The 27,641-nt window shown below is 23.6% G+C and overlaps 1 protein-coding gene across 2 annotated transcripts in view; it reads right to left on the bottom strand.

Moving 5' to 3' along the window:
* The window catches only part of LOC129610250 (multiple inositol polyphosphate phosphatase 1), a 60,101-nt gene extending 33,923 nt beyond the window's left edge, over positions 1–26,178 (bottom strand). Inside the window, exon 1 of one of the 2 annotated variants that reach the window (XM_055522760.1) lies at positions 25,607–26,178. The gene's annotated coding sequence lies outside the window, so the exon portion shown is untranslated. The remainder of the gene's footprint in view (positions 1–25,606) is intronic. The other variant, XM_055522759.1, reaches the window with a different exon arrangement.
* Positions 26,179–27,641: the final 1,463 nt, after the last annotated feature.

Genomic DNA, 27,641 nt, shown 5'->3' with positions numbered 1-27,641 from the left:
AATTTTCTTAAATAAAAATATTTTTCAATGATGATACAAAGTAATAAAATTTTTAAAATTTTCATAATTACATCACGTTTTAAATTTAAAAAAGAATTAAAAGGAAAAATTTTTCGACTATCGCGAATTTATTTGCACTTTGTATGTCTGTTTGTATGTGCAAAATGTACGTGTTCAATAGTAAAATAATTTTGCGGATAAAAGGAATTTTTTTTTTTTTAAATTTTTTTTTTGTTTTTCATTTTTTCAATTCATACACCCAAAATTTATTAAGAACTTCAATTCATTTTCACTTCAGTTAATAAAAAATTCAAAAAAAAAAAATGGTTTTTAAGTTAATATTCAAAATTTATTTCTTTTGCGATAAGAAAATGAAAAAAAAATCTAAAAATATTATTTTTTTTTTAATTTTTACTATAAATATTTAATAAATTATGAGTGTGGTTTCCGGAAATTCAAATTTTAAATTAGATTTGCTTCAATACGTACATATATAAGAGTGTTTTTAATGTTTATATGCAATAAATTTTCTGATCATATCGTTTTGTTCATTCTGAACTTTGTTAAACGTTTTGAGTTCGATGATAATTAAAAGAACTGAACAATAAAATATTTCTTCAATTATGCTTGCAAATAAATCATAAATAAGCAGGAGGGAGGATGGTGTTCTTTAAAATAGATTGTTGATAAAAATTATGTGCTGCCCCTAGATTTATGCAAAATAATAAATTTCAAATCTTGCAAATATTAAATTAGAAAATATTATCCACAAATTTTGTTATATGTATACCGCAAGACTAATTGAAGTTCTCTTTCAATAAGTCTTGCGATCAATTCGAAAACAAATTTAAATAATTAAAAGTTATATTTGATACTAAGTTAATTCCAGTAACCTAAAGATAGTAAATGAAAATGCTTGATTATCAAGGCATTTATTTAATTAACAAATTTGTAAATATTATATATGACAGTGGTTCAGTCGTAAATTAAATAAATTTTTAAGAAATTACAATTTTTAACTTTCATTTTTAGTAATAAAATGTTGAATTTTACATTTAACTTGCATATCAATTCAATTAAGGTGGAAATTAAGAAAAAGACTTGCTACTAGGCTCTTATTTCGTAGTCAAAGTTATATTTAGCATGATTGCAATACAGTTGCGGAATTAATTTTCTTCTAAAATAATTTTTAATATTCAACATTTGTTAACCGCATATTAAAAAAAAAACCTTAACATAAAATTATAATTAAAAATTATTATAAAATGTTAATTTATTAAATACAATATTTTTATATATACTGGTATATAAACGATGCTCCAAAAGATGTGTATAAAATTTGTCAATTCGTTTCTAATACCAAAAAGAAAAAAAACTTTAAGTTCAACTAAATTTTTAGATAGAGCAATTAATGCAAAAACTTGGTTTTTCATACATATATGGACCCCGCGGTATCTACCCCAAAACAACCCAAAAACTATATTAAAAACAATTCAGCCAAAACTTGAAGCTATCCCAAAAACAATTTAATCATATAACGAAGAATATTAAAAGTACAGACTTCATTTTTTACTCAAACATATATGAACCTCGTACTTATGTAGTCTAAGTATTCTCAGTAGCATGTATAGGGTCTATAGTCTACATTATAGGCATAACTAACCAATTGAATAGATAATTTTTTTGAAAAATTGGTCTTTACACACAAATAGCGTAATTAAAAATTAAATGTGAATCATAAAATTAACCATATACTATATACATATATACATACATATTATATAATAGTCTTATCTGTTATATTTAAAATTATTCTTCTAGTATAACATATAAAAAGTAATACATGCTCATATATTATTAACTTTTTGATCTAATATTGGTTTAATTTGAATATAAAAATAAAAATCTTTGAAATTTAGATTATCGATTACAACAATTATAAATTTAAATTACAATTACATACATACATACATTTCTTGTCTATTTCTTGTCATGATCATTAAATCTCTTTTTAATCTGGCGTCAATATTTAATATACCACAATTTTATGTGGCATATTAAAATTAAATTGTAAAATATTTGATGCGAGAATTATTGATTTTATTTTTCTAACCATTAAACATCAAAAAACAAAAAAATAATTGAAAGTATACCACATTTTCTGATATGATTTGTGGTAAAAAAATTGAAGTAAAAAGTTTACGTTTTGTTATAAAAATAAAAAAATATTAAACAATTATAAAAAAAATTAATAAGAAATTTAAGACTAATAGGTTAGAAAAAGTCATACTAAACGGTATATGTGTATGTACATGCGTACCCAAGGGAATTGGGCCCTTGTTTAGTTATACTTAAAAATTGAATTTCTGTTGAATATGTTTGTTTGTTTATTTACTATTGTTTTATAAAAATTTCAAACGAGATGTAATTTTGAATTTGGTAGAACAGGGCGTTTTTAGCAAATATCTTTTTATACTGCACAGAAATGGTTGCGATTCAGTTTTGAAAATAAAAATTTGTATTGGTTTTAAATTACTCCCACAAAACTCCCCTGAAATTGTTAAAGACAAGAATTTTGAAAGGATGGAAAGTATATGAACCGCACCCTAATAGAGTGTTACCGGGCATGTGCATTCCTCGAGATCTTTCTAATGCGCCTTTCCTTCTCAGCTCTCTAGGTCATCTAATAGTTAAGTTATAAAGTTTAAAAATATGGCGACAAAAAAAATACCAGGAGAAAATTTTGATTTGCTAATTTCCGCTTTAAATAAAACTCAAATTGCATGCGCTCCGTATACGAACGCTTTATTTGCAAAAATTTATCTTAAAATTTCTGTAAACAATACACTTTTAATGACAAATACCTTCATAATTTAATACACATGTAGGGTTATAATGTAATATTGTAGTTTAATGATCTGTTTCCCTATTCTATTTATTTGTACTGTTTTCATTTTGTAATAATTATTTATGTATGAAATATTGTAAACAATATTTACGATATATAAGTAAATAATTATTTATTTTACATTAAAATATGTTCTAATTTCTTGATATTACACGATTTTATTGTATTGTGACACAAATATGTGTGATTATTTATTTATCTTTGGAATTTTTGAATCAATCATAATCAAGAATAAGATTAAATTTAAAATATGCAAAAATTCTGTAAGCTAAACGGCTATAATTTGGACCTATGAATATAATTCGGTTTTTATATTCGATTTTTTTTAATAATTTCTTTTAAAAATCTACATAATGGTACAAATCAAAATTAAATATGACTTTAAATTAGTTTTTTTTGTAATTGAAGTGATTTTCGAGTCCAGAATGCTTCCCACATGATTTTAATTTAATTTTTAGTTTTTGTGGGTCATGAATAGTTAATTCGATTTTTATAGTCAATGTTATCTATAATACAAATATTTTTTTATATTTTTTACCGAATAAATGTGTTTAAGTCAAAGTTCGGGTTTTAGAATATAAAACTGGTTTAATTTTTCTATTATAAGCTTAAACCTTTGGATCTACAAATGATTTGTGTCTTATAATACTTTTCTATAATTTTATATAGCTTGTTTACGTACAAAATTAGGTACACTAATAGGACCAAATTAGGAACACGTAGAATACATTCTTCATTCAAAAATTTAAAAAGCTAAAAATTTTAACTAAAAATTTGTCCAAAACCGATGTATACCAAACTAATAACAAAGAAAAAAGTTCAAACTTTTCAAATGTGTATTGAAATATACCTGGGTCTAATCCTTAAAACATTTTTGATAATATTTATGTTGTACCTTCAAAGATATTGTTATGTTGAAGGTACAAAGAATAGGTCCAAATTAGAGCCGTTTACCTTACACTTGAAAGTTATATATTATATTGTATAAATATATAAATGTAATAGATAAAATATCTATACAAAAAATCTGTGTTACGTCTGATAATATTTTCCGTATTATACGAACCATATATAGAGTAATTGTATACATTATTTAAATTACATCTGTCTGTCTGTATTTAAACAAAACTTCAAAAAGAAATCAAAATAATCAATTTAAATTCTTACAAAAAAAAAAAATAAGAAAAAAATTTTATGTAAAAATAATACAATAAACTTATGATTTTACTTGCGCACAGGGTGTTTTGAAAAATTAAAAATAAAAAAAAAAATTTTGTGGAAATTTTCTCATTTCAACGGTGTTCATACATGACAATAACACTTAAAAATGATTTCGGCACACTTTCACCAAAGCAGCTTCCAATAATGTCATCTAGGGTTCAATTAAAACTAGTTTGCTGTATTAACAATCGAGATGTATCAAACATTTTAAGCAATTAGCTTCTCTAAGTTCGCTTGCGCCAGTAATAATAATAGTCCAGTTTCAGTTGCCATACTACACATGGCATTATTTTGCATCATTGCAGCCACAAATCAAAATTTGATAATTGCAACAAAAAAATCACTGATCATGGTGCAATTTACAGTCTTGATCGGAAATTAAGGAAATAAATATTGGTAATAGCACCGCCAAACGGAATGGCGTAATGGAGTATATAAGCGAACGCTAAATGCGGTATAATTTTGATTTTGATCAAAGCTCTTTCCAATCAAAGCAAAAATAATCCATATCGGAAAATATTGTTTTTCGACAAAACGAATTTTTCAGTTGTACAAGTCGACGACTTATATTCAAGGTAAATTTAATGGAATTTTTAAATTTCTATTGACAATGATTTATTAGAGTATACCGACCAAAAATGTCGAAATTACAAAAACTTAAGAGAACTCGTTTCACAATTAACTTTTCCCTAAGCTCTATATAAAGCACCCTATACTAAATTACATAAATCCATTGTGCATTCTATTATTTTTTTTTTATATAAGTATAACCGTTGTAGAAGCCATAGCAAAACTTATAATGTGAAAATCAAAATTGATGATTATCATACGATCTTTAAACTATATTCAATAATATTGATTAAAATATACATATATAGTGATGATTTCAAATGGGTGTACATACTACCATTACATGTGCAATATTTTGTTTATCAAGTGCAACTTTCGTAAGAAAACTTTAGAGAGAAATTCTAAAAAAAATTTTGTGGTATTCTCAATATACAACGAAGAATTTTTCTTCTTGCTCTTTACTTAAAAATTTCCAGACTGGGTATCATAAATTTTCACGTGTTGAAATGTTACTTATATAGCCATCTGGTGTATTTTTGTATTATTAATTTATCTTATAATATGTTAATATGTATAAGTTTCTAATTAATGTGAATGTAAAATTGGTAAGAAGAAAAAATCGATTCAAACAGAAGGTATGATTGAACATTGTTGCAAGTAAAGTTGTAACGTTATTGCTCGAACACACATATTAGCTTTATTATTAACAAGCATTCCAATTGTCTATGTATGTATATGTACTTTAAATCTTTTGAAATACGTGTTGTATGGTATACAACACGTATTTCAAAAGATTTAAAGTATGGTATTTTGAAATACGTGTATTTAGAATTAGCACTCGAATAATTAACTATTTCTTAACATGACTGTTCAAGTACTTTAATAAAAATGATAGTACTAAAAATTTTAAAGTACAAATTTTTTATAGAATAAAATGTATGTTAGAAATTGCAATCATACATCGCATATATAGAATTGCATATACAAAAAGAATGTATAACACATTTACATAATAAACATAAAACATAAATAAATTTTTTTTTCATACAAATAGTATGTAAATAATAAGTAAAGTATTGTTTTAGTACCAAATTTCATATATCAAATTTTTGATAGAAATGTGCTTACACATGTCAAATTTATGCGACACGAATATGTTTCGCAAGGTATCTGTCGGTCTTTTGAACTGATCACTTCTATATTACAAGTGAAGCTAAATAGATTTTGAAATCAATTTATATATGAATTTATTTTTGGTACGGGACGAACTTTCGGGATACAAAAAGGCCTAAAAATAACTACTTGTGTTTATCGCACACCAATTTTAATTTTTTGATAATTTTTTAAAAAAATATTCAAGAGAATTTCTTGAAATTTTGAACAGAGCCTCTATTTCATAATATTGTTGAAGAACCAAAAATATTTTCGTAGAAATCAGTAGAATGAGACTAAAACTTAATTTGGGGGGCAATTTTTCATTTTCGAAAAAATTAAGGAAATAATCAATGTAATTTCTTCAAATTCAATATTAGAAATCAGTTTGTTAACTGACCGACCTGAATTCGTCTAAGCTGAAAAATCGAAAAATCTTTTCAGCCAACTCGGACTTCAGAGCCTCTACTAAGCACCAAACTTACATTTTTCGAAATATATTAAGTAGAAGCCTCCTAATTGTCTTAAAATTTAAAACAACCTTGCAAAATATATTTTCATATTAGGGATTCATTGAAAATACAATGAAGACAATTAGATAATACGATCGCTTATGTACTGATCACATCAGAAATTTTTAAAACTACATAATGATCACAAAATTCTAGGCCAATTCAAAAAAAAAAAAACAAAAATCCCGAAATGATGAAATATTGTTTTGATTACTACATACGTTTTTATATCACATCTACACACATATATACCAATATAGAATTCGCTGTGTCCGTATTGAATTGTTGAAATATTATTTAGTTTAAGTATAAAGAATTTTTATATTTTGTTTTTCTTTGTTTCAAAAGATTAATTTTAAAGAAAGTTTTTTTTTTCATTTTATAAAATTTTCATATAATATATTATTTCAGACCTATTTATAATCTAAAACAAAAGCAAAAATTACATTTAATTGAGCAATTTTAATAAAATTTAAAAGAATATTTTACTTTCATGTTGTGCGTGTGTATGTTTAATGTGTAATGACTGTGAATATAAAAAAATTATGTGTATGTATATTATTATCTATGCACCATATATATTGCATATGGATATATAAAAGAGATAATTCAGCAAATAATAATTGTGTCTTTAGAAAATTTTGCTAAAACGTTATAGGAGTGTTAGTTGTTATATATGTATATGTATAACACATAATAGCATAATTGCAAGATGTCAACGTTTTCCATTTTAATATATCTACTTAAATAAAAGACATTTATTATCATTATAAAATATAAGGTCAATCATATATATTTAAGAATTTATTATACAAAGTTTAATGTCACAGGAAAAATTAAAGTTTAAAAGAGATGAATATTGTATATACATACATATGTAGGGGTTTATTTGTTTAAAAATTAATTCTACCTAATTTTGTAATAAATATATTAAAAATAATAACAAGAATTTATATTTCATTGTGCAAAATATATTTCAGTTTTAAATGACAAGTAAATTCAAACATTTATTCCGATAGATGACTCTGATGATTTATAAAATGAAAGTAAATGTGAATATTTTGCTTGCAGTTCCAGACTCAGTTTTGTATTATTGTATATGGTGTCTACCTTTTCAATAAAATCTTTTGTCTTGAAAATAAATTTTTTACTCAAATTGAGTGACTAGTTACTCAACTATCTATAGTCTGTGTAATCACTGTGTAAAAGTGAATACTATGTGCAAATACTATACTGTGCGCATTAGAGTGTAAGAGATACAAAAAATTGCAAAAGGGCAAATTATCAAGTAAATACTGTTACTTTTGTTAGAAATATATGTAAATGCCTGCCAAGTTTATTTTAAAAATATAAAAAATAGGGAATGCATGAGCATTGTAGAAGAACCTACATTTTAAAAATCATCTTATAGTATGCATGCAAATTATTCTACATTTTGATGTTGAATTTAAGTAATTGAATATAAGTTAGAATTATTTAAGTAATTTGAATTTACTTAAATATTTGAATAGTCTTAAATTTAAAATTGTTAAGTTTATTTTCTACTTTAAATTGTAATTCATATTTAAATTTATATTTAATATTTAATCTGACCATATTTAAACAGTCTGTACAGTTCTATATAATATGTAAATTACCTTAATAGATCTCTAATTTGATTAAGCTCTAAAAGCTTTAATTAACTACAAATAAAAAACCTAATTTAACCTATATTTCAAGTTTAAATAAGAAAAGATCCTTGAAAATTATATTACACTTAAAATTTAGTTCAAAAGTTTCAAATAATTTTGATTACATATCAAATTTAATATAAACTTGTTTGCCACCCTTGTTTACATTATTAATTTATTCAAAAACTTATTAATGATATTTTAAATCACTTGACTCTTAACTAGATTTTTTATTGTTTATACATAAAACATTTTACACTTACAATAAATTTTTTTTTTGTTATTGGAGTTTTATATTTTATTTCCAATTAGCACACGCTACGGAATTCAAATGTAATTTTTGTTTGAGATTTTTTATTTTTTAAATACGTTGGAATTTATTTTTCTATTCTGGGCAATTATAATTAACACCTACATAAAATATAATGTAACATTGCCACTTAAAAAATATTTTTTTTTTTACAGCCCCCTCTTAAACATTTTTGTTTTTTATTTAATTAACACTGTGCCGTGTAAAAAATTTTTTTTTGAAATGAAATTATTTTTCAAATTCAATCTAATTTTTTTCTATACAGTAAAAATATCATGAGATTATAGTTACACCTACTTTCAAAAATTAAATGAAGTAAAATTAAATATTTAAAATTATGACAGAATGGTATGCAAAGTTTATATGAAAAATTTTGTGCCTACATATTTGATTGTGTAAACACTGAAATTTGTGCCAAATTCTTATCAACCCTTAAGATTTAGCTAAATAAGATTACAAAAATATAAGATTGAAAAGACGGTAAGTCAAAGAAAAAATCGTAATTATATGTTATGTTAAGCTTCAAAATATTATAGAAAGCCAAAACTATTAAAAATTTAATTTACCAGCTTACTTTACAGTGACCAAGAGGGTTTATAAGCTTAAATGAAAGGCAAACAATTTTCTATATGATAATGTGTTTGTTATAATCTAAACGTGCTACCGATATTTTAATTTACCGCCACTGTTTATTAATCCCGGCTACATGCAATTATTTGTTTTAATATTTTTTGTAAAAATTCTAATTTGAAAATTACGATACAATTTTCTTGTCAAATTTGAATAAGATTGAAATTTTTAATCACTTATTGCCATATAAGACTCTTTTTTTTATGCACGTCAATTTGCATAATTCTGTCGTCTCATCTTAATTGTTTTATACTTTTAGAATCATTATATTTTTTCTTACAAATTTTATTTAGATTTTTAATGATATAATATTATTACTACTATAATTTATGTAGAGAAAGTAATTGTTATTTATAGTTTTATTTATTACGACAGGGTTACTCTTATTTTGAGTTATATTAGAGTATGGAATAGGGTTGTGCCAGTAACAACAAGCTTACGTCGATGTTTTTTCTTCTTGTTGTAAGTTCGTTCAACAAAATTTATATACGAGTAATATATTGAATATATTCATCCTCAATTCCTCACTAATCTCAAGTTTTGAAGGTTAACAATCAGCTCTATTCGACGACGTACGACATAAGTCACATCACAAATGATTTTTTTGGTGTAAAATGAAAATTTTTGAATATCACTTTCTTTTTTCTCACCTATTTGTTGTTCAAAATAAACAGTAGCAAAAAAAAAATTTTTTTAAAATAAATACATAATACTTATATGTATGTATGTAATATATTTAAAGAACAATGAAATTTACATAATATGTGATTCGTCAAAATAATGTCAATATCAAAAATAATGATACGTATAATACGAAATATCATTTACAAACTATAGTGTTTTTATGGAACATTTCCAAAAAATTTTGGAAGCTTAACAAAGTCAAGTTAATATAATAATAAATATATTGAAAAACCTTCTTGTTCTTCTACCAGGATATTTATACAAACCCCTATGTACCAAAGCTTCGTTCATCATTCTCTGACATACCCCGATTTTGTATTTATGTTACATAATTATTTACATACATAATTTTTCAATATTTTACAACTAAATCCAACCAACTCAATTCGACCAAAAGTCTACATCTCTTCCGAGATCTCTTTTGTGCAATTTCACTTTGACCTTACTGTCCATACGTTTCCGAGAATTACATGACCCAGCTATCTTTTTTTTTTATGATTCCACGTTTCAACTCATGATTGAATCTATTTCTCGAGAAACTTATTTTATTATAAAGGGAAATATGTAAATTGACAAGACAAAGGGCTCGATTGGCTACACTTTTTTAATATGTTTACATTAAATTGCCAACATCAATTGTAGACAACAACATACTTTTACACATAGTTAGAAAGATTTTGCATTTGTGTATATTATAGTTGGCTCTTTCAACTTTTTATTACAATAATAAATTTTCCCCAAAAAAAAAGAAAAAAATTGAACCTTATGTATACTTGAGTTTAAATTATTTGTTTTTCATTTGAATTTTTTATCATTTCAGTTTAATTTTTGTTTTTATCTAAAATAAGAAAGAAAAGTTGCCAAAAAAATTCTTTACAGAAGCATGCCATCCACTTTCTATTTATTTTTAATATATTTTTAGATTTTATGTGTATTTTTGTTTATATGTATGTATGTATGGATTTTGTAACTTTTTAAGTTTTTTAATGAAAGTGATTTTTTATTTTAAAACTAAAGAAGATTCCCCTTAAAAAATGAATACAAAATTTCCGAACTTGAAAATAAAAATTTTTATTTTAAATTTTTGTGTTTTTAGACTAAATGTATGTGAGTGTGTATATAATTGCATGTAGAATTTATGTATAGTATTTAGTTTTAGGTACATAATTCAATATTTACAGAATGAAAATATAAGAACAAATAATTTATGTACTTGTAAAAACCTTCAATATTTCAAAAGCAAAATTGACATTTTTAAATGACAAAAAAAATCTTTGAAATGGAGACAAATTTTCTGTCAAATTTTATTTAATTTATTTTTAAAATTATATAGTTTTCAAAATTTAAAAATATTATTTTTAAAATTGATTAATTATAAATATGTAAGTACGAGGGTCACTATTTATATTTCGGGTCTAGCAATAAAAAACAAACATTTATCATTGGAATTGGTTTTATTGTTTTTCAAAATATTCCCCATGAAGATCAATACACTTTTGCATGCGCTGAAACCAATTTTCGTAGCACTTTTTCCACTCCGATTGAAACACCTCCAAAACATGGTTTTTGAACGCATCGACTGCTTCTTCAGGTGTTGAAAATCGTTGTCCACGCATTTTTTTTTTGATGTGAGGGAATAAGAAGAAGTCATTGGGTGCTAAATCAGGACTGTACGGCGGATGACCCATCAATTCGACATTTTGAGTGCTCAAATAGTCCATTGTTTCAGCTGATTTGTGAGAGCTTGCATTGTCATGATGAAGAATGATTCGCCGGCGCTTGTTTGTTTTCCTTATTTCTTCGAAAACTTTCGGCAAACAGATGGTGGTGTACCATTCAGAATTGACCGTCCTACGTTCCACTAAAGGTACTGTGGCCACATGACCGGTTATACCAAAAAAAAACGCGATCATTTGCTTCGATGTGCTTCTTCCACGAACAACTTTTGTTGGATTTGGCTCGTCTTGGAACACCCATACGGTCGATTGCTGTTTCGTTTCGGGCTCATATGCATAGATCCATGATTCATCACCTGTGACTATCTTATAAACGTCTTTTGACGCACCGCGATTGCATTTTTTCAACATTTCTTTGCTCCAATCGACATGAGCCTTCTTTTGTGCAATCGTCAAATTTTTTGGGATCCATCGACAACACACCTTTTTCACGGCAAGATGTTCATGCAATATCTTATGTACGCTGGTGGAACTAATGCCCAAGGATGCCTCAATCTCACAGTACGTCACATGCCGGTCCATCATTATCATTTCGCGCACAGCATCGATGGTTTCCGGCAAAACTACCGAAATTGGCCGACCTTCACGAAATTCATCCTGGAGCGAACGGCGTCCGAAACCAAACTCTTGGTACCAGCGATTTACAGTGGTTTTTGATGGTGCTTCATCACCAAAAGTCGAAACAAGTTGATCGAGACACTCTTGTCTCGATAATCCGCGCCGAAAATCGTAAAAAATCATCGCACGAAAATTTTCACGGGACAATTCCATTTTTTGACCGAGATGAATTTTTCAAGTCACTGTAAACAAAACAATTCGCGCTCGAATGACAAAACGTTCTGAGTGAAGTTGTCCTAAAAAATGTCAAACTTTCCAATGGAAGTGTCAGATTGCACCTGGCAGCACTAGTATTGCCAGGACCCGAAATATAAATAGTGACCCTCGTATTACAGTACGTCAAAAACTTTCTGTTATACTTCTATTATATTTCTATTGTATTTTCAATACACTATTCTATATTGCAAATATTGAAAATATATAAATATATAATCGCATTCACAACATGCTAACATATGTACATATTCATAATTTATCATCAAAGTGAAAAAATTTCCTTTTCATCTTGTAATCTCAAATTATTATTCATTTAAAAAAATATTTCCTAGACGCAAATTACTTTATTAACTATATAATGAACATTAATTTTATATTGCACTTATTTATTTGTTATTGAACGTTTACTTGTTGCATACGATTAAGATTTCTGAATTACATATATGTAGCTGAAATATGTGATGAATTTATTATAGCTTTTGAAATAGATCTGAGCTAAGAAATTATAGGTCCCTATATTAGGTTCAAATTAAACGGTGGGCTGATTCCCTTCTCAGGTTATCCTATTATCCTGTTACCGCACTTTTATATATATCTTTGCTTTAAGGAAATATCAAACAATATTGTATCACTCAAATTTAATTGGATCACATTTATTTATTGTCCGCGTTACACTATAAGATCCGTTATCCATCTCGCTTTCTTGCAATTAATTTGCTTTATTGCCAAATTACATACCTTATACAATCGCAGAGACCCTGGAAAATTTTCTCTTGATCATCCTTCTTAGATATAAGGTTTCATTTAAGTGTATATAAATATTTTAGTTTTAAGTTTTCAAATTATTAATTGAAATTATAGTAATGTAAATGAAAATGAAAGTGATTCGAAAGACAGTGACATTACGCATTTTACAACCATTGTTATGTAAATTGCTTGTGCATAGTTATTGTCTTGAACTGAAAATTATTTAAAAGAAAGTTCCTACATATAATGTAAATAAATTCATGAAAATTAATTTTTTTTTGCAAATTTCGGTAGATTTTAAAATACTTTACTACTAATAATTATAACTAATTATTAAAAATAATTCACAAAAGAAAAATTAATTGCCATGGCAGTAATAAATTTATCATTGTCATTTCATTGTTTATCAATTTATTTTTTCATTTATAATTATGATAACCTCATTATTTTTTTAATTCAAACAATATCATTCATAAAAACTTTATTCAATTATTAATTATTAAAAGTAAATAATACTCGTATATCTAGACATACATACATATTTACATACATACATTAAACATTGATATCTGATTTTAAATTAGCAAAACTATTATACTTTAAAAGAAAATTGCAATTTTTTTTCTCCAATTTAGCAATTAACTTTCATTATTTATTTGTTAAAAAAATTTACAAAACAAAAAATGTACACAGCTTGTTATGAATAAAATAATAATAAAAATGATTCGTATAACAATTCACAATAGAAAATCTATTGTGAAATTAAGATGAATCAAAAAAAAAAACAATATTATTATTATTATTATACATATATAGGAGTTAACGGTATACTAATTTTCAAATCTATGGAGGTAAACGTACACTTAAAAATTAACAGTACATATATGTATGTTTATATGAGCACACAAAAATTTTAAAGGTGAATCACCTTGCATTTAAAATATCTTTGTTAGATATTGTGACATCTATTGTATATTGTACAATTTTGTATACCTAGCCACACTTATATTGTTAATAAAAAAAAAAAAAACAAATTTGGATTCTTTTCAAATCTTGCACCCTCTAAATACCAAAAAAAAAAAAAAAAACTTTAAAAATTTAACATACAAGTACAATAAATAAAAATTACAGAAACAAAAAAAAATTAAAAAATCTAATTCAATTGTAAATAAACAATTCGTAAATTCATTAAGGAAAAAAACAAAAAACAAAACAAGTAATTTTTTCTATTTAGAGAAATTTTAAAAAATTTTAACAAAAAAAAACAAAAAATACAGAAACCATTACAAAAACCGCCTGAAATTTTTTCGATCCTAAATTATATGAGTTTATAAGTATGTATGTGTGTTCCATTTTATGTTTTATTTTTTAAATAATTAAATTACTTTTCAACATTATTTTTTTTTGTCCCCATTATGTTGCTTTTTCACTCGTAATTACAATATCACGCTTGCAGCCTAACGTTAAAAACAAAAAATTCGCTTTTACGATATTTACGAAACAAAACAACAAAAGGAATTTCCTATGCACGCCACACAACCAGGTGATTTTATGTTAATTTTCAATCAAATGTACATATACATATAATATAGTTACAATTTTTCTTTTAAAAAATGTATTACATTTAATGCACGCGTTCTAATGTAATGTACATATGTATGTATTTAGTTTGTATATTTTATTTAATTTTTGTAAGATAATGATTTTAATATACATATGTATAACATTTACGAGTATGTAAAATGAGTTATAGATGAAGGGAAATACGTACTATATTTATCTCTTTAAATGTCATTAAAGCATTAGCGCGTATCATACAGCTACAACCTAAAGCATTTTTACCTATCATAAATATTAATAGTATACAAGTTTATATATATGTATAACCAATAATTGGCAAAAAAGTACCTTTAAAAATAACATATTTAACATAGGTCTGGCATCCGGTCTTTACGTATATTTTTTTACTTATGCATATATATCAAGTATTTATAGATTATTTTATATATTAAAATTGTTCTTAATGTATTTTTACCGGTACATTTCGGCTCATTCTATATTTTTTTGATCTCATAAATGCTAAGTAGATATTAATGAAAAACAAAATAAATGTTATTACGTATACGTATACATACGTCCGTAATATGTATACATATATGTATGTAATGTCCGTATAACATAAATTTAAAAATACATATATGTATAGTATATATTGAAAATTTATTATGATAGGTTGACAAGGAAACATCATTAAATATGCAGGTAAATTTTTTTTTTCTGAAAATTATTTATTATGTTTTGAAATAAGAAAACAAGTTTAAGGAAAAGCGAAAGTTTACATAAAAGTACATTTCTTTTTAAGTACATATATACTTAAGGCTTAATATAAGTCTTTTGAATGTGAGTTGGAGAAAGGTTATTATTATTTCAAATTATGGAACTGTCAAAAATTATAATTTTTTGCATATTTTACGGGATTGTAACTTTCATAAAATGTTATCTATTATTTTAAATCTTCATTATACCAATAGAAGAGGCAAAAAGAAAATCAAATTACAGATTTAACTAACATAACAACGGAAAAAAATAATTACATATTTGAATTATTTTTCGGATTTGCAAAAACAAACCATGCATGTTTAAAAAAAAATTTCCAAAATTTGCTGTTTACAATTTTAAAAAAAATTTAATAAAAATAATTGACAGGCAATAAATTTTTTGTAAATTTCAAATTTGAAAAATCTACATATTATGTATCTTCAAACTTGTATTCTTTTTTTTCGTAAACTCTGTAAACAAATAGATTTACAAATAGAGACAACTGCAACGAACAAAAAGACAAATTTAATCCAAATTAAAATTAAAAAACAAATTCACAAATGTACTAAAAACACAAACTTTACGAATATTTAGAAAATAACGATGACAAAAAAGATAAAGGGTGATGTTTGATGAACCGAAAAATTGAGACATTACACAAAAAAAAAGAATTAACTGAAAATTGAAAATTCTACTGAAAAAAGAATTAAAAAAAAACAAAACAAGTTCAATTGAAAATAAACAAAAGAAGTTATTCATATTATGTAATACAATGTATGTATGTTCGTATATAATGTGCTCTAGAAATAAAAATTTTACTTTCATTTTCCTTATTTTACAAAGTATATTAAGAGCTTAAAAATTTTTAATTTTTTGATATAAATTTTGACTGTAAAATTTAAACTATTTTAACTATCGGTCAGAAAATAACACATTACTTACAATACTCATTTAGAACCGATTACACATTGAAGGCAATACATTTTTTGAACACCCTGCCAAGTAAAATATAATGTACAATGCGTTCATGCGGTAATCTGTATCACGTCAAATATGAAAATTTATTGAAAAATTGAATTTATTTTTTTGTTTTTTTTTTTTCAATTGATAACGATCTTTTCATATATGCACATGTTCTATTGTAGAACAATATTTATTGTTGTATTACAATATATTTGAAATTTGATAGTATAATTACCAAACATTAATTTTACAAATTTACAAATTAGGTTCAAATAATTGATTTCAAATTCTATGACGTATAGTGGATATAGAGGGTTTAAAAGAAATCTGACATTTTGTAGTATGCATATACATATTGATTTCATATATACATATATATGAATCGAATATATAGCATTGAAAGTTCAAAATTATAAAATTATTTTCATTTCGCAGCTCGTATTCACATTTAACTAAACTTATGGTCAATTAAATAACACCATAAAAATTTTTTTATTATTAGATTGAAAAAAAAAATAGTAATTATAAATTCTATATACGTTTCTGTAAAATATTTGCATGAATTATATTAAAAATTACTTGAATACTTAAGGTTCTTAAAGTACCTAAGGTTTGTGTAAGGGTATATAGAAATAATATGATTGTAATATCGCAATGACTGAACAACCATTTTTCCAATAATTTTAAATTCATATAAAAATTACATACTTGTGAACATACTTATTTATACGTATGTATATAAATCATCAGTGATCGCGTGTTTCATAATATATCAACTTGTTAGTAAATAATTTTTCCCCTTAAATATTTTACGATGACTTCTAACTTACACTTATCTTATTGAATATACAGTGAAATCCGGATAATTTTAACTTTGAAAAATTAAATATTTTTTTGTATTTAAGTGGTTTTTACACAATTATGAGCAGTGGATAAATAATAATAACCTCCCAATTTAAATTAACATTAACACGGTGACGATTTCAAATTTATTTTTCTTAATTAAAAAAAAAAAAAACACGTATTCTAATATTTATCTAATAAAAATAGTAAGAATTGAAAATTACCGTCGTAAATATTTGGCATTTGAAATCATAATTACCTACTTTTTTCTTTTAAGTGTTGCAATTATCTGGGTGGTTATTATTACGTATAGATTCTACTGTACAACGATCGTTGCGATCATTGCATATGTATTATATGTGATCATTGCATTCATGAACAATAGATACTAGATTATTTATTAAAGATTAATTCGTTTCTGTACAAAGCTTGTAATTAATTTATTTTTAAATATTAAAATAAATGGTTTTCAATTTATTTTGTCAGCATGAAACGTGTACATATTATATACATTTATATACATATTTACACAAGAAAGAATTTAAATTAATGAAACTATGTATAAAATAATAATTCCAATTGTCATAAATGTATATAAGTAATATGAAAATGATAATTACAAAATTTAACAAATATTATTTTTTTTTATTTCATTCATATTTGAAATTTCACGGAAATTTAATATGATCAAATCCGAATTACATGCATAATATTATTGTGCTTTGTATATGTACATGCATATATGTACGAGTATATATTTTTTCTAATTTTTGTTAGAGTGCGCACGATAATTTTCGAACAATGCAACTCTATAATATGAACAAATGTGTTATATGCAATTAAATATTATACTCGTATTATAAAATTATAATGGCCACGAAAATAAAAAACTATACCATATTAAGTGTGTTCTTGAAAAATTAAATAGATTTGATCGTGAAAATTATAATTTTCTTTTTGTTTTATACAAAAAAATTAAGAAACTTTAATAAATTTACTTAAGTATACATCTTATTATTATTATCGTAAGAAATGTATTTGAAATTCGTGCATTATTATGAAAAATGAAACATTACTCTTAGCACTTTAAAAGCGTCTTTGTATTTTTGCTTTTAAAAATGCTTAATATTTAATTAAATGGAATATTAGTGTAATTTGAGTATGTATAAGTATAAATATTTTTCTATGCAATTTAAACTTGAATAAAAAATTTTAGGAGTTTTCTGATTACAAATGTCTGAAAAGACATTTTAATATTTGAAAAGGAAATGCGTTTATTAAAATATAGTTAAGTATGTAAATTTTTCAAAAAATATTATTCTTTTAAGAGAACTGCACACCTTATGAATTATGTTGCCTTAATTTATTTTTGCTACATTAATTCAGTGCAGTGAAATTTTTAAAATTCAAATAGGAAAATTTTAACATAAGAAGTTAAATGAAATATTTGACAAGAATCAATAAAAACAAATTATCAAGAGAAATTCGGCTTAGAGTACAATACAGAACTGTTATATTAATGCCTATTTCAGCTCAATGATTCAGTAATTTGTCTATAACAAAAAAAATTTTGACAAAAAGACATTAAAAACTTAATTTCAGTACCAAATCGGCTCAATTATACGATATAGAAAAAATAATTCAGAAACTGATTCAATGAAGCCGGTATGAACCGTATAAAAGTTCCGCGAGTACAATGTAAGAAATTTTAAGCGTTTTTTAATAATTATTTGACATTTTAAATTTCATCATTAATTTAAATTTTATATAAAATAAATTTTGAGATTTTTCACATAAATTAACATTAAAATTATCATGTTTTATGTTTTTTATTATAAATACTATTATAATACCATAAAGACTATTAATAGACCTAGTAATATCCTAGCGAATTTAAGGTAAATAAAAAAAAACAAATAAAATAAAAAATGTTTAAAATATTCATGAAAACAAATCGCTTTCAATTTAATGTCAAAAAAATTATTAACTTGGCGAATTTTTCCAAGAAAATTCACCTAAATTTACTCATTTATGCCTACAGATACTATGTATACGTGCGTATATGTATGTATATACAAACACAATTACAAAATATTTTATTCTCTGCGACACCCACAATAAGTACCTATTTTTAGTTTGTTTATAGTGAAATTATAAAAGATTATCACAGTTTTTGAAAAAAAAACTATTATACAATAAATTTTGAAAGGAAAAAATAACTAATTAAAATTTGGTTGTCCAAAAATAGTGGTTTGTAAAAGAGCACATTTCATTACTTAATATGAAACAAATTTACTTAGTAAATTACTTAGTAAGGAAAAAACTATAGCTGTGTTTTTAATTGAAAGCGAATAATAATTATGACTTTACACTTTATTTTATACTCTTGTAAGTAATATATTTACTAATTCCACAAAATTGCTGAAATTTTAAATGAAATAGATATCCGGTAAAATCAATGCTTTCGTATCGATATGATTACATTGACGAGCTCAGTATTTTCATAGAGCACTTATGCTTCATATTTTAGCATCTTCATAGACCACACTCAATCATTGAATTCAGAATTCGACAATAAACAAATTTATATATTATACAATGTGCACACGTCTATGTGATAGGTCTTCATTCCTTAACAGATCATTATTTCCCATCACATCGAATATACATGGATATGTATAGGTAAGTGAATCATATGGACTTAATGAATACCAAATGGATAGATGTCGATAACGAGTAAATAAGTACATTTTTTTCATTTTTTTTTGCAAATGTACTAAAATTGTATACATAAATACGTAATATATATATACATATAATAATTTATATTAGAAATTTAATGAAAAAACTAAAATAAGAATAGAAAAATGCAAAAAAAAAAAATCAACAAACAAATCTTTATAAAAATTTTCTTGCCAATAAATTTTCCTCCAGAAAATATTAATCTTATTTTATAGTATGGTCTACCAAATATATTTTTGTGTACAATCATAAACATATAGTTATAATAGAATTTATTATGTATTTAATGTACATATACATACATATTTAAACATATAGAAATAATAAATATTTCAATATAAAATTTTACATAAAGACTGTCACATTCTATTAAAAGAAATTAAAAATAAATTATGATCTTTGTTCTATAATATAAAATAACTAAAAACTATATTGAATATTTTTAATTTTAGAATGTTGAAAAGAAAATAGAAGAGCATAACATATATTCATACATGCATAAATTATCATTGACCCTGACCTAAAATTAATTAGAACATATGCAAAAGACAACTGTTTTTTATTCACTCTAATCCAGTTAATACCCATACACTCATATACATTTGTAATATTATTAAGTCGCCATACTTATTTATAATGTTGTAATATTAAAATTTTTTCTATATAGGCCTATAAAATTTCTCTATGTAGTACGTTAATAATATCAAACTTAAGAATTCCAATTTCTAAATAATTTCGAATTATTTAACGAATCATTAGCAATATTTTAAGCAGCAAAAAAAATTTAATTTCAACTTTTAAGTTTTTTTTTTTATTTGAAGTTTTACAACAATTCTCTTGATTTTGTGTTTTTTTTTTGTATACATTCTAAATTGTAGAGCACTCGTAAAGATCTTCAAGCTTAATACAATTTATGCTAATAATAAAAAAACTAGGTTAATAGTATTATGTAAAAGAACTTAAAAGCTTTACTTGCCTGATATTATACACGGATTTATGACTACACTTAAATGGGAAAAATATCAATTATATAATGAATACTTACTAAATTTAAAATGAATAAACTAAACATAAACAATTGCAAACTAATTTTGAAATAATATTTTATGAGCTCTTATATATCATGTGTACTTAGGAATAAAATCACGTACATACATAATTATTCTCGTAAAATAGATTGACATGCACAGCTCATTAATATTTTCAATAAATTTTCCAAAATTGATCTAATTTCTATTACAAGTACACATGTAATTTGTGAAGTAATACTCATAATGTAAATTTTTCTGTATAGAACATTTAAAAGGCATAATTTTAAAATTTTTGACTATTTTAGAAATATCAAAGCAATTATGTATACGTATGTAATATGAAGGATGTCCCATATTTCACGCAAAATTTGAATTTGCGTAACTTTTTTGTTTCAAACCTGCTACGATTATTTTTATAATAAGGATAATACATACATTAACGGAAGATCGGACCGGAATGCACGTAAAACTTTAAATAGAAATAAACATGAGAAAACAAAAATTTTAATTTTTCAAAACAAATTTGTGATATTTAAAGGAATTTCATAAGAAATTTAAATAAGATTCAATTTAAAATATCTATAATATTAATATTGGCTTCGTTAAGTTCGTTAGATATCACATAAAGGGTTAAATTAAATAAAACAGATTATTTTTCGATATACTTGCGTTAATAATTAAATTAATTAAAGACCAACAGAACAAACTAATGAAAAGCCAGTTAAAGACAATTAGAAGGACCCAGAAGACAGAATTAACGAAGAACAAATAAGACAATACTACAATGAACTCTTTTATATGATGTAGAATCTTTTATTCTCATATAAATTCTCATATTGACTCCCAAAAATTTATGTATACAATGTGAACATTTTATAAAGAATAATTCATTTATAATTTAAAATATTTATACTAGAATAAAAATCAAATCAAAGAAGATTAAATAATAAATTTAAAAATAGTTTAAATATGTACACGTATGTATATAAATAATTTATACGTATATGTTCACATACACTGGCCTAGACATTACAAAAAAATTTACAATATAACTAATTGGAAATAAAATTTGAAAACACCTGTAACACATGACAAAGGAGAATTTTAAAAATATTATAAAAAATGAAATTATAAAATAAAAAAAAGCCGTGTTTTTGTTCAAATTTTATTTATTTTATATAATACATATATATATGTATATAAATTTATAGTTCTAATAAAAACAAGTTATAAATCTCCTTTATTTTAAAATTGTAATATTTTTTTTATTTTTAGTAGTACAACATCACTCTACAGGAGAGAGCATTTAGAATATTTTCTCTTTTGATTTTAAGAACAATATCACCTACATACTTAATTTTTTTTTTCAAGTCCTTGATATTCTAAGTGCAAAAGTTCTATATTTACTCTATTTCTGAAAAATCCGAATTTTATACTATGAATTTTTAAATCCAGTGTTTCCGAATAATCCTATAATTAGTCTTTACTAGTATATTCGAGAAACCAATCAGTTACAGTGTCGGACAATTTTTAATACAGTTTTAGTAATTAGGCTTAAAAAATATTCTGTCAAATGTAAATCAGTTGGTTGCTAAGTTGCCACTCTACGAATCTTTTGATATACATTCAAAATTTATATTTTGAATTTTAAAAAACTGATAAGAATTTTAAAAATATTCAAAAGTTATTGACATTTTTAATAATTATTATTAATTTTGACACTAAAATATTTACACCAAACTCCTGAAAATATGCAATATTCAATTTTGTACATGTGCAAATGTTTTTATAAAACTGACGTATTCTTTCGAACATCAGATGTATGGGCGTAAGATACATAATTTGATTTAAAATTCTAATAAAATTCTAATAATATTTTCTAATATTTGAAATAATTTTCCCGAAATAAAAATTACCACATATGCACCACACACCACATAATAATTAAATTATAAAATAATTTTAAGAAAGAAAATATTTTCTTGTATTTTAAGCAAATGTTTATTTTAATTTCGATTTTTTTTAATAATTTTTTTAAATTTTTGTTTACTTTCATTTTTAATTTATATACGTATGTACCAATATAATATCTGCATAATATTATGGTTTTTTCATTCATAATTGTTAAAACATATTTTTCTTGCTGTTATTAAAAAACAAATCTCGTTTATTGTTTTTTTTTTTAATTTCTGATATAAATTTGATCATAAATTTTTCATCTCGGTCGTAAACGCTATTAAAAAAATAGAAAATTCTTAAAGAGAAAAGACCAGTGCTCTCAAAACTTTTATAAATACGAGATATGCGCGATACTTGTATGATTGTTCACATGACATTTAACGTAAACATTTGATACGGTTATTTCGTAACCTACACTGGACAATTATTACATTTCGAATACAAAATTTCGATTTACAAAATAGACTTATATATATGTATGTACATGTATGCATGTAATTAATTTTATGAATTGAAATTTTAAGTGTAATATATCCACATATATTTTCAGTTAACCAAAAATTATTTCCGATGAGGAAACATAAAAGAGATCCATAATTCTCGTATTATTAAAGTTTAAAGTAACAAACTATGAACGTGATTAAATTTTATCTGCGATGAAAATGTAGGTAACAACAAAAATTAGTGTTATAATTTACCGCTGTTCTGATTTCTTATTTTTATTATTTTACACGCTGATTAATTTTAACAAATTTCGTAAAGTATGTGGTTTATTCATTACGGTTTTTTTTTGTAACACAAATTTGTACGATTTAGTATAATCGAAAAAGCAGTATGAAATATAAATGCAGCATTATTAATTATAATCACATATTTATTAACATAATATTTTTCAAATTTAGCAAAGAAAGTAAAGAACGGCTTTTATAGTGATTGATTAAAAACTAAATGGATAAGGTTGTAAAATTTGAAATAACAAGATTACTAACAATTATAATGACAAAAAAATTGGCATTTATTGTACAAAATAGTTTTCGTAATAAGTATTTGTCAAAATTAATCAATTATTTTTAAAATCTGATTTAGAATAAAGTAGAATAAATGAAGAATGATTTAAAAGAAAAATGTGTCTATTTATTATTAATGCCCTAAATCCGCCACACGGTAATTGCAACAAAATAGATTTTAAATAATTTCATATAAAACAATGTATTTTCGGCAACAAATGGATATAAAAACCGGATTCGGACTAACATTGTATATGAAACAAATACTAAAACTAAATCACTAATTTTTAAAAATTTCTAGTTTTATTTACTAAATAATTAAAAAGTAGAAAATTTCATGTATTTAATTAAGAGCTATATTGTATAGACACTTCAATAATCTCATAGAAATTTGTATCTCACATAGCTTAATGCTCAAAATTAATTAATTTTTGTATATATGACTATCAGCATTTTGAAGAATAAAAACAAGATTTTTTAAGACACAACATATTAACAAAATTAACATGCTTATGAACATATACAAAGTAATGCTAAAATGACCTACAGAACATCTAAGATCAAATAGGTAATAGATTTTATTTCATTGTTTTTTTATTTTATATTGTTGAAAACATTTTAACACTTTATGTTTAAGCTCTAAACTTAACCAATAAATACATACACAAGTACATATTATAACGTATGAATAAAGTGATATAATACAGTGATAATAATTTATATACAGCTACTGGTATTAAAATTCGGAACATAATTTTTACTTTTGAAGAAGATAATAATTAACAAAAGCCTATACGATAATGATTGATATACATTATTTTGTAGTCGTCAGAAACTTGATTTCAATGTTGCCAGAAACTTTATTTGTAACATTCACAAATACGTATGCATATTTGAAGACACGAGTAAATGAAGGTGTCATATACAGTTTTTATAATTCCACAAGTTTTGAGTAAATTAAACTTCTTTCAAAGCAAAATAATTCAAACACTTTTTAAAGATAAGCTATCTCTTAAATCGAGTCATTTTTTGAAAAACGGGTTTTTGGATATGAAAGATAAACATATGAAACTTCTATTTATGCCATAAACCAAATTTTGCAAAAATTGCAAATGAAATCTTTATTCACTCGTGTCTTCATTTATATATTAAAAAAAATTAATAATTTTAAAAATAATAAATAATTCACATTTTGCAATATTGCAAATTTATTCGGCAAAATATGTTTACGGACCTAATAATAAGCTTCAAATAATAATTAAATTATGTATCCACATTAATCATAGATAAATTACAAAAATTCCTATAATTTTTATAATACATACTTAATAAATAAATATAATTTTTATGATAATAATAATTTTAAATTATAAAATAAAGATATTATGTAAATCATCATTTAATTGTATTGCAGAATATTATAGCTTTTTTTGAATTTTATTTTATACATTTTCATATTCAAGTTCAACTAAAATTTTATTTCAAACTCAAATTATGTAATAATTTTATTACGTAGATATGTATGTATTGCAAATTCTCAAAATTTAAAAGAACTTTGTTTTGGCGCCAAAATTATGCTTGTTGTACTATAAAATGTAGTACTCTCTAAATTTTCATAGTAGAAATTTATTGGTCAGTTTTTCAATATTTTTAATTCATCATAAAATAAAAGATTAATCAATAAAACGATAGCAAAATTTATTATTAAAATTAATAAAAAATTAATAAAAGCAACAAAAAATATTTAACAAAATTACAAAAATCCCACCTGATAATTTTTTTATACCTGTTTTTTAAATGTTGATTATTAAAAAAAAAAATTTTAATTTATTTTTTTTTCTTTTTTCTATTCTTTTTTTTATAAATCTATTGTTATTTTAAATATTTTTCTTTTTGTTTTTCTTTTTCACTTAAAAAAAATACTCTACTACTTAAAACAAGTTTATTTTTTTTTCTTGTATATTAATAACTTATAAAATTAATTTATTCACTAACTCAAATTTCAATTTTGAAAAGTGAATCTTATACAAAGAAAAAATTTAATTTAAATTCATTGAAAACAAAAAAATTTTATTTTTAATTTATGAATTTTATATGCACAAATATAAAAATTCAATGTTCACAAAATAACGGTTTAAAAAACAAAATTAACCTTAAAAAATTCGTTCGGGCTTAATAAATCCAATTTTATCCCGTCGTTTTAACCGTAAATATATTTGGTTTTTATTTTTATTTTTCTACTATTCTTTTAGTATTTAATGTTTTAAATAACAGTTATTAATTTTCCGTTATTAAAACAAAATACAACCGTTCCTATCGCAATCCACAATGAAACTAAAAAAAAAATTTTTTTTTTATTAATAAAATTCCACACTCAAACAACTAAAATAGATATAAAAATTGTATTGTGTGTAGTACTAAAGAAAATTTAAAATCGAAGAGAAAAATTCAAATAGCTAGCAAAAAAAAAAACAAACAACAATAATAAAAACAAAGAAAATCTAAGAAAAAAAAATTAGAAAAGAAAAAAACAAAATAAAAAAAGACGATCATTTCATCAACACAATTTGTATGTGTGTATGTACAATTATGGTGAGTTTACAAAAAAATATAATATGTATAAAGGAATATTTATAGGCAGACATATCAACGATATATTTGGAGACAATGTTGTCATTCAGTTATTTAGTTGACATACCAGCACTAACACATACATAATGTAATCATATAGAAATAGAAAATATTTAACAGCATTATATTATATGCCTATACTTACAACATATTGTTATAACAGTAGCATAAGAAACAAATAAAAATATATGATAGTAGTATGACGTATCACGAACGGGTGGATGCGAACTGAATAAAAAATTTATGTGCATACCTATATAGCTATAGATATGTGTGTGCATATAAGTTTCACCAAAATAATTTTTAATAATAATATCATACAAAAAAATAAAAGAAAAAATTGAATTAATAGGAGAGCATGCGATGCGAGCGCCATAGTGTACTATCATAAAATATTAAAAATGAAAATGAACCGAAAAACAAAAAGAAACGTAAACAATCACGAACCACTTGCTTTTTAATTCGATTCAAGTATTATTGTTTTACAAAAATACTAATTTATTATAAATACATATATATATATATATATATATATATATATTTATGTTTGTATAAATTTAATAAATTAAAAGTTACACTTTTCATTTGTAAGATATCATACATTTTACTGAAAAGAATAATTAGTATGGATATTTAATGTAGATGCATTTATTTCAATTATACTTCGACGGGATTATACTATAACAAATCAAAATAACATCATAACATATGTATACAGTTTACGATATTAATTTTTCACCTGCTTTATTCAAAATAAATGTGATTTTTAATAATCTTTTTTGTATTACATTTTTGAATTAATAGAAAATACACAAATAGTATGAATTTTGAATTTTATGTACCGATTACTCAAAAAAAATCATTTGTACAATACTTCCATAATTATAGTGTCGTATAAAAAATATTAAAATGCAGTAGAATACCCTGACTTTAAAATAGCATAAAATGCGGTATTATTACATGATTCAGCTATTGAGTTGTAATTGCTGAATTATGCAATAACACTTAAGGAAACTTAATATAATAACAAAATATCAATTGTTCTATTTCATTATAGTTATTATGCAATAAATAAAATAATAATTATAGTATTGCAATTGAAATAGATATGTACGTATAATAAACTGATAATTTAATTCATAATGTACAATAAAATTATCTCTGTCCCCCAT

The sequence above is a fragment of the Condylostylus longicornis genome, unplaced genomic scaffold, assembly GCF_029603195.1.
Source record: "Condylostylus longicornis isolate FDR11 unplaced genomic scaffold, ASM2960319v2 ptg000044l, whole genome shotgun sequence".
In the NCBI taxonomy this organism is placed as follows: domain Eukaryota; kingdom Metazoa; phylum Arthropoda; class Insecta; order Diptera; family Dolichopodidae; genus Condylostylus; species Condylostylus longicornis.
Note: the sequence above shows the minus strand (reverse complement) of the source record. Positions and strands in the feature narration are given on the sequence as shown.